Source organism: Carettochelys insculpta, chromosome 30 (genome assembly GCF_033958435.1).
Source record: "Carettochelys insculpta isolate YL-2023 chromosome 30, ASM3395843v1, whole genome shotgun sequence".
NCBI classification, from domain to species: Eukaryota; Metazoa; Chordata; order Testudines; family Carettochelyidae; genus Carettochelys; species Carettochelys insculpta.
This window is the reverse complement of record NC_134166.1, coordinates 11388360-11395166: the sequence shown is the minus strand read 5'-3', so window position 1 is coordinate 11395166 and position 6807 is coordinate 11388360.

Here is a 6807-nt window from a genome sequence, read left to right as displayed (position 1 = left end):
CACGAAAGCTCATCACCTAATCAATTGTTTTGTTAGTCTTTAAGGTGCTATGGGACTGCTTGTTTGTTTTGTGAAGATACAGACTAATATAGCTACCTGTCTGTGACTATTCCTCCTGAGACGAGGAGAGTAATCTGGAAAGGTTGAATGGCACTTGTTTGAAGATCTCCGATTTCTTTAGAGCCAAGTTTCTCAACCGGTGGTAGATGTATGTTCAAAGTCTGGGAGTCCTTCTAATTTTTTTTTTTTTTTAAAAAAGAGTGCATTAGTTAAAAAGAAAAAAGGTTGAGAAACAGTGGCTTAGGTTGTCCTTGTTCTTTATTTTTTCAGGCTAAGCTGATTTTGTGCCTCTTCCCTCCATGTCCTGGGTCATCAGTATGCCCTCTGTTGATATGTATTTATCTCTTGCATCTTCTCCTTGGCTGTTGGGTGCCCACCCCAAGCATCTGGGCCCACAACAGCCTTCACACTTATCTCTACACGTTCTTCACACTCTGCTCATAACGAGGGTAGACAAACAGCATTTCAAAAGAGCAGATTGTTGCATGCTTTTACTGCACTGCCTTACGAGATCTGCTTCAGGGCTAAGAACAGAAAGATCACAAGAGTCTACTTCTGTGTCAAAATGGTCGGTTAATTTCAACTCAGCTGGGAAGTGAAAGCGACGGTGTTATTTCTGAATGTTGCTTATGCTGTGGGATAATATGGCTAATCTGTTTAACCACCACACAGGGAAAAAATTAGCAACAAATGGCAGAAAATGAAACGAAGGTAAGTGTGTGGCCGGGAGAGGGGAGGCAGGAGTAAAAAGAGAGCTGAGACAGAGCTGGCAACCAAAGTGGGAACAGCTGAGGAGTAGGCTGCCCTAACTCAATCAGGGCCAGCTGATCCTATCAGGGGCTACCCTTATAAGCTCTTCTCCATGCAGGGCAAGGGGAAGAGGGTGAAGGAGAGTTTGGGAGACTAGTGAAGAGGAGGGAGGGAGGCTGAGAGAAACAGCTGGGGCCACGGAAGAGGAGCGGAGCGGAGCCTCAGCAACCCAGGGGGGCTGCGCTGCCCCAACCCAGGGAAGGCCTGGAGCCTCACTAGAGACTTGGAGGAACTGATCAGCTGAAGGAGCCAAACTAAGGAGGAGACCAGCTGCCACGACTACCGCTTGAGGAAAGAGATACCAGGGAGAAGCGTCTGGGGAAAATGGCCCAGGGAGAGAAGCTGCAGGGGCCAGGGCGAAGTCAGCCAGCCTGCCCAGGTAGCAGCTGTCCAGGGTCCCTGGGCTGGAACCTGGAGCGAGTGGCTGGGGACCAGGTTACCCCCCAGACTGCCCCCTGCCCCAACAAGGGTAACGTGGTGGGGCCAGTGGACTAAACAGAGGGCCTGGGGCCCAGGAATGAGACCAACCACACCACAGGAAGGGGCAGGGGGGGAAACAAGTAGGAAATGAAAAATAAAAAAGTTACAGTGTTTACCCCATTTGCAGTTACAAACTTCCTGATAGCACAATTGTTAGTCACCATTCAAGGCCAGTGACTGCACCCTGACTGGGGCGCATGTTATTCAAAACAACCTTGTGCAGTGTCTCGGTACCAGGACCACCACCTCACACAGCAATACTTGACCAATCGGTCACTGTGCCGTCGGGAGGTGGAAAACAGCCCCCTCAGGAAACCAATGAATCCGCGTCAACTACTGTGATATCACACAGCAACATAACCAATGGAACAGAGAAACTAAAACCGCCCCTGTTTCCTACCTAGCAAAGCTTCCCTCAGAGGGTGGCACCCCACCGGCGGGGTAACCGATAACATGACTGGCCAGTACTGGACAATAACTATAATTATATATAAAAGCCTCCTTGGTAATGCCACTCCGCCAAATTTCTGTTTTACTTCTCACATGCATATTCCTATGGGACACACCGTACCAGTGCTTATCCCAGTACTGCGAAACGTGCAGCCTGTGACCAATAACGAGACGAGTAATAGTTGTAATTGTCCTCAGAGGAAAGTGGCACCAAAGCAGAAGGGCTGGGCAACAACACCTTATTATAGAATCATAGAACATTGGCCTTGGAAGAGTCCTCAGGAGGTCATCCAATCCAATCCAATCCAATCCTGCTGAAAGCAGGACCGATCCCTTGGACCGCATCCCCCCAGGGCAGTGTCAAGCTAGGCCTTAAAAGCTCTGCAGACGGAGACCTCCCGAGACAACCCATTCCATGGTTCACCACCCTCCTAGTAAAACAGATTTTCCTAATATCCACCCTACAACTGCCCCTCTGTAACCTGAGACCATTGTTCCTTGTTCTGCCATCCATCATGCTGAGAACAGCCTCTGTCCAGCCTCTTGAGAACCTCTGAGACAGGTTGGATCACAGGTGTTGCCTTGGGGTTGTCATCCTGTGTGTTGATCAAGCCACTGATGCTAACTTTCCTGCCCTCTGCCCCGCGCCCCATCCTGCTGGGTTAGAACTCCTGGTGTCCACCAGCCAAGATACTGAACTGGGGTTACCATCCCCCTGCAGAGCAACACAGATGCTGAAGCAGCTCAGATGCAGGAGGGCTCAGGTATGGGACCACCCACTCCCTAAAAGAGGCTAACATGCCAAATAAATCCACCTTACTCTGTGCAAAAGGTTTGGTTGGAACAAAGTCTGGAGACCGTGTATGAAACAAGCAGGAGGGTTTATTACACACAGCTGGTGGGGCATCACCTTGTGTGTTAGGCTCAGTGATCACTATCAGACAATAGTTTACAACTGATTATGTAGATTAATGATGGGAGGGGGGAAAACTACAGCATGGGTGTCCCCCAAGCTGGGATAGGTCCTAGCAACCAAACGGAATGAGCACAATGAGCCAATAATCTGGAAAGGTTACAGAGTATCCCCGCCCACAGCTTATAGAACATCTCATCTCTAGGGCAGGTGGTTTTCCCCTAACAAGTTATTAAAACAAAACAGCTAGACAATAACATGTTTATGTCAGATAGGACGGATGATGCATCTACAAGAGTAATGACGGCGCCTCCACACTGGTACATCCAGAGGTGCTTATCTAGGGGACTGAAGCAAAAGATGTTAACAGCATAGAGTGATGACACATTTGTTTTGAGTACACGTCTAGGGTGGTGGAGGACGGAACGTCCTAACTTGGTCCTCATGTTCAGAGCCTCTCTTTGGAATGTGGTTGCTCAGGTACTCAGGAATCCTCCCTGCAGACTCCAAGGTCGCGCCCGAGCTGGGACAACCTTTCCTGGGTCTTGTGAGTGAGATGCAGTGGGGGGTCCAGCGAGGTATTTCTCCACTCATGCTAACTGGGCTTCTGTATTACAGGATTACAGGCCTACTCCAGACTTTAGGAATCGAATGGGGAGTCTTGAGCAGAAACCACGGCCTGTCTCAGGAATCTCAACCCTACAGTTTTGCACCGCGGAAGCGTGTAAGTTTGCCCTCTTTATCAATGAAACAGGGGCACAGCGGTGGCTCCCCCCAGGTAACAATTATTTGCGCTGGGCTTAGTAATAAACAAAAGTTATTTTATGATGTATAAAAAATAGGATTTCAGTGATTGCAGGTGAAAACAGACAGCCCAAAGAAAGTTACTGAGCCAAAACAGAGTGCACCAATGAATTTGCAATGCACGACTACACTTGTTACATGCAAACTCTGACCCTAACTGTTGTTCTAAAGCTCGTCACAAGCTAAGCAGCCTCCCAGCTGGGGCCCGATCCTTCCCTAGCCCAGTCTTAGCTGTTTCCAGAAGGTATCTTAAGTGGTGAGTGCAGGTCTCCTGGTACCTGCCATGCCCCACCCACCAATTCACCCCTTTGGATGTCTTTTGCCCAAGGTAGGAATTCTTTGTCTTGAGTTCAAACTTTCCTCACCTTGAGTAGACGAGAATGGAGCAGGGGATCCAAGGCCAATGGGGCAGACTAAACAGCTTCTTTATTGCAGATACTCGCTCTGCCTCAGACCCAAACCTGTCCGAGTGAGCAACACATGAGCCACAGGTGCCCTTTCGTATCCAAGTTAGCATGTAAATACACAGAGCTGACACAGCTCCCTCTGGACTCTTACACACTAATCAGAGCGCCCATGGAATGAACAGAAAAAGCCACATGATAATTATACCTGCCCCTGTGTACTGCTCCCAGCACCTGTAGCTGACGCCTGCCGTTCTCACAGCCCAGACACTCTTAATCTGCAGTTTACAGGGGAAGATGAGCTCTGACCCTGAACATTCATTAACCGAATGAGAAGGGAGATCCTATTCTACACCCAGGCGTAGTCATTAGACGTTCAGGCCCCCAGGAAGGGAGGAAAGGAGCAGCAAAGCATCAGTCAAGGCCCTACTGTCCCCTTAGGGCCATAGTAACTACTCCCGAGCCCGTTGTTTACACACATCCCATAGAACTGGAAGGGACCTTGAAAGGTCATTGAGTCCAGTCTCCTGCCCTCTTGGCAGGGCCAAGCACCATCTTTTTTTTTTTTTTAAAACATTTATTTGCCCAGGATCCCCGATGGCCCCCTCCAGGGCTGATCTCACAAGCCTGGGTTTAGCCGTCCAACACTCAAACCACATCATTTAACCCAGCACTCCCTCGCTCTCGTCAAAGCAGGTTCGCAGGTGCTCTTCCTTCGCACAAGTTGGCTGATGGGTACCCAGGCCTGAGGCCCCAGGTTCAGGTTACCGGATACCTCAGCCCACCAGTCATGCTAAGGGGAAGCAAGAAAGGTGAGTCGTGAAATGGGACGGGCGTTGCATTTACAATTATGGCTTTCAGGCAGACGCTAGGGCAGCACAAAACTTTAAGCTTCCCGGTAATACAACTACTAACCCAACGAGGCCAAATAACGCCCCTAGAGCATAGTAATGTGGCCAAGAAGTAGCCGAGTGTCCTTGAGCCTGCTCGAAGGGCATGGGCCCCATTAGGCCAAATACAATCTGCAGGCAGTTCACTTGACAGTTGGAATACACATACTCCCCAGAGGACTTGGGCTTCCAGAACCTGCCACGGCACTGCTTGACCTGGAATTGGCTTAGCAACTGTGTTAGAAGATCCCTGTTTACCCAGGTGGGTTCTGGTACTGCTTTAGTGCAGGTAACCGGTACCAGGTATGTTCAGCTGTCACACAGCTGGTATCCACAGCTGATAACTGGAGTTTCCCAGGTGCAAGAAGTTTCCTGGGCCAAACCCCACTCTGCACCCCTCTGAGCCTGAACACAGCCAGTCCCTCCCAGCAACTTTATCTGCCTGCACCCAGTGGGAGAGGGACATGGGTTCTATAAGCTGTAGGGGAGGGATCTAGTGACCAGCCCTCCCAGGTGTTTCGCTGTCCCACCCACACGTGGCTAGTACACCTCCCACCACTAGAAACTGGGTGGTGGTTGCTGTGATTTGCACCTGCCATACTGGTCCTTGGGATCCCTTCCATTAGCACCCTCCCCTGAACCCTGGCTGCAGAAGAGTGGCTGAGGGCCAGTTTCCCCTGGATCATAAGGGTACACTGGCCTAGTGTGCATATCCTGAGGGTTGTTTGCCGGGTGGTCTTAAAGGCCCAGTACTCCTTGAATTGGCCTGATCCCTTCCAACCCAGAAGGCCACAGACGCCAGTGGGATGCCTGCTTACAAGATGATTGGTCAGGGTTTGTTGAATCCAGCCACAGCTCCCCCCACCCCCACCCCACCACAGTCCCTACGCTGTTCACTAGTTCAGCCCCAAAGTCGTTGTGATATTGCAGTGAGTTAAAATGACATTTCCCAACAGACCGAGCTAAGTGCAGACCTCTGCAAAAGCCTCTCCCTCATCCAGTAGCCTTTGAGCACGTTCCAGACACTGAATACGAGCCAGGGAATCACCTCTGGTCTTTGCTCTGGAGCTGGCCAGGGTGCACCTCCAGCCCTCCCCACAGGCACGCCTGATCTGCATGTGACTCGTGCATGCCTGCCCTCCCTCACGCACACAGCAAAAAACAACAAAAGGCTTGTCACTTACAGGGTAAAATTCCCCAGAGCCAGAGCCCAGCACCCCTGGGGGCTCGATTTCCACTCAGCTGCCCACCCTCCAGGCTGCATTTCGTGGCGTTACCCACCTACCTCTTACGACCATTTGCTGGAGTCACAGAGGCCTGGTCACCTTGGTTTTTGTCAAGCAGAGACCTAGGCGGGTGTGCAAAGTACAGCATCAGCCATGACAGCCCAGGGTTCTCCACTTCTGCTGTGCAGTTCCTGCCCGATCTCAGGCTGGTGCCTTGGGGAGGGGGCTTCAAAGGCCGTTAGACACCCAAAGACGCAGCCAGGTGTTTCAGGGTGGCGGGGGGGTTACAAAGTGCCCACCCTTCTAGTCACACTCAGCCAGCCCAAAGTGGTCAGCACGTTGGATACTACATCAGTCCCATGCCCCCCCACTCCTGTTTTATAGGCTAGACTTCTAGGCTGGTCATATAATGGCCAGTCCTTCCTTATCTTAATCCCCCTGGGCATGGACTCCCTGCCCCAGGGCACCATGGGGGGAGGTGATGCTCCTACACTGTGGGGGGGTGGGGAACATCCTGCCCCCAGTATCCACCAAACGACACCTGATTGTGGAGCCCTTCTGAAGCCAGCCTGGGCTGGGATGGCCAGAGTAGAGGATCCCCTCTGGCTTTGCTCTGTTCTGCAGTGGGACAGTTGTTGCCCTGGAAACTTGGGACAGCTGACTGCCTCCTCCCCACACACAGGGACAGACCGCACCCCACTGGCCAAGGCCTCAGCCCCCTACCTCACCTCCTTAATTGCCTGCTAATGAGTTGCCAGGGAGGTTACACA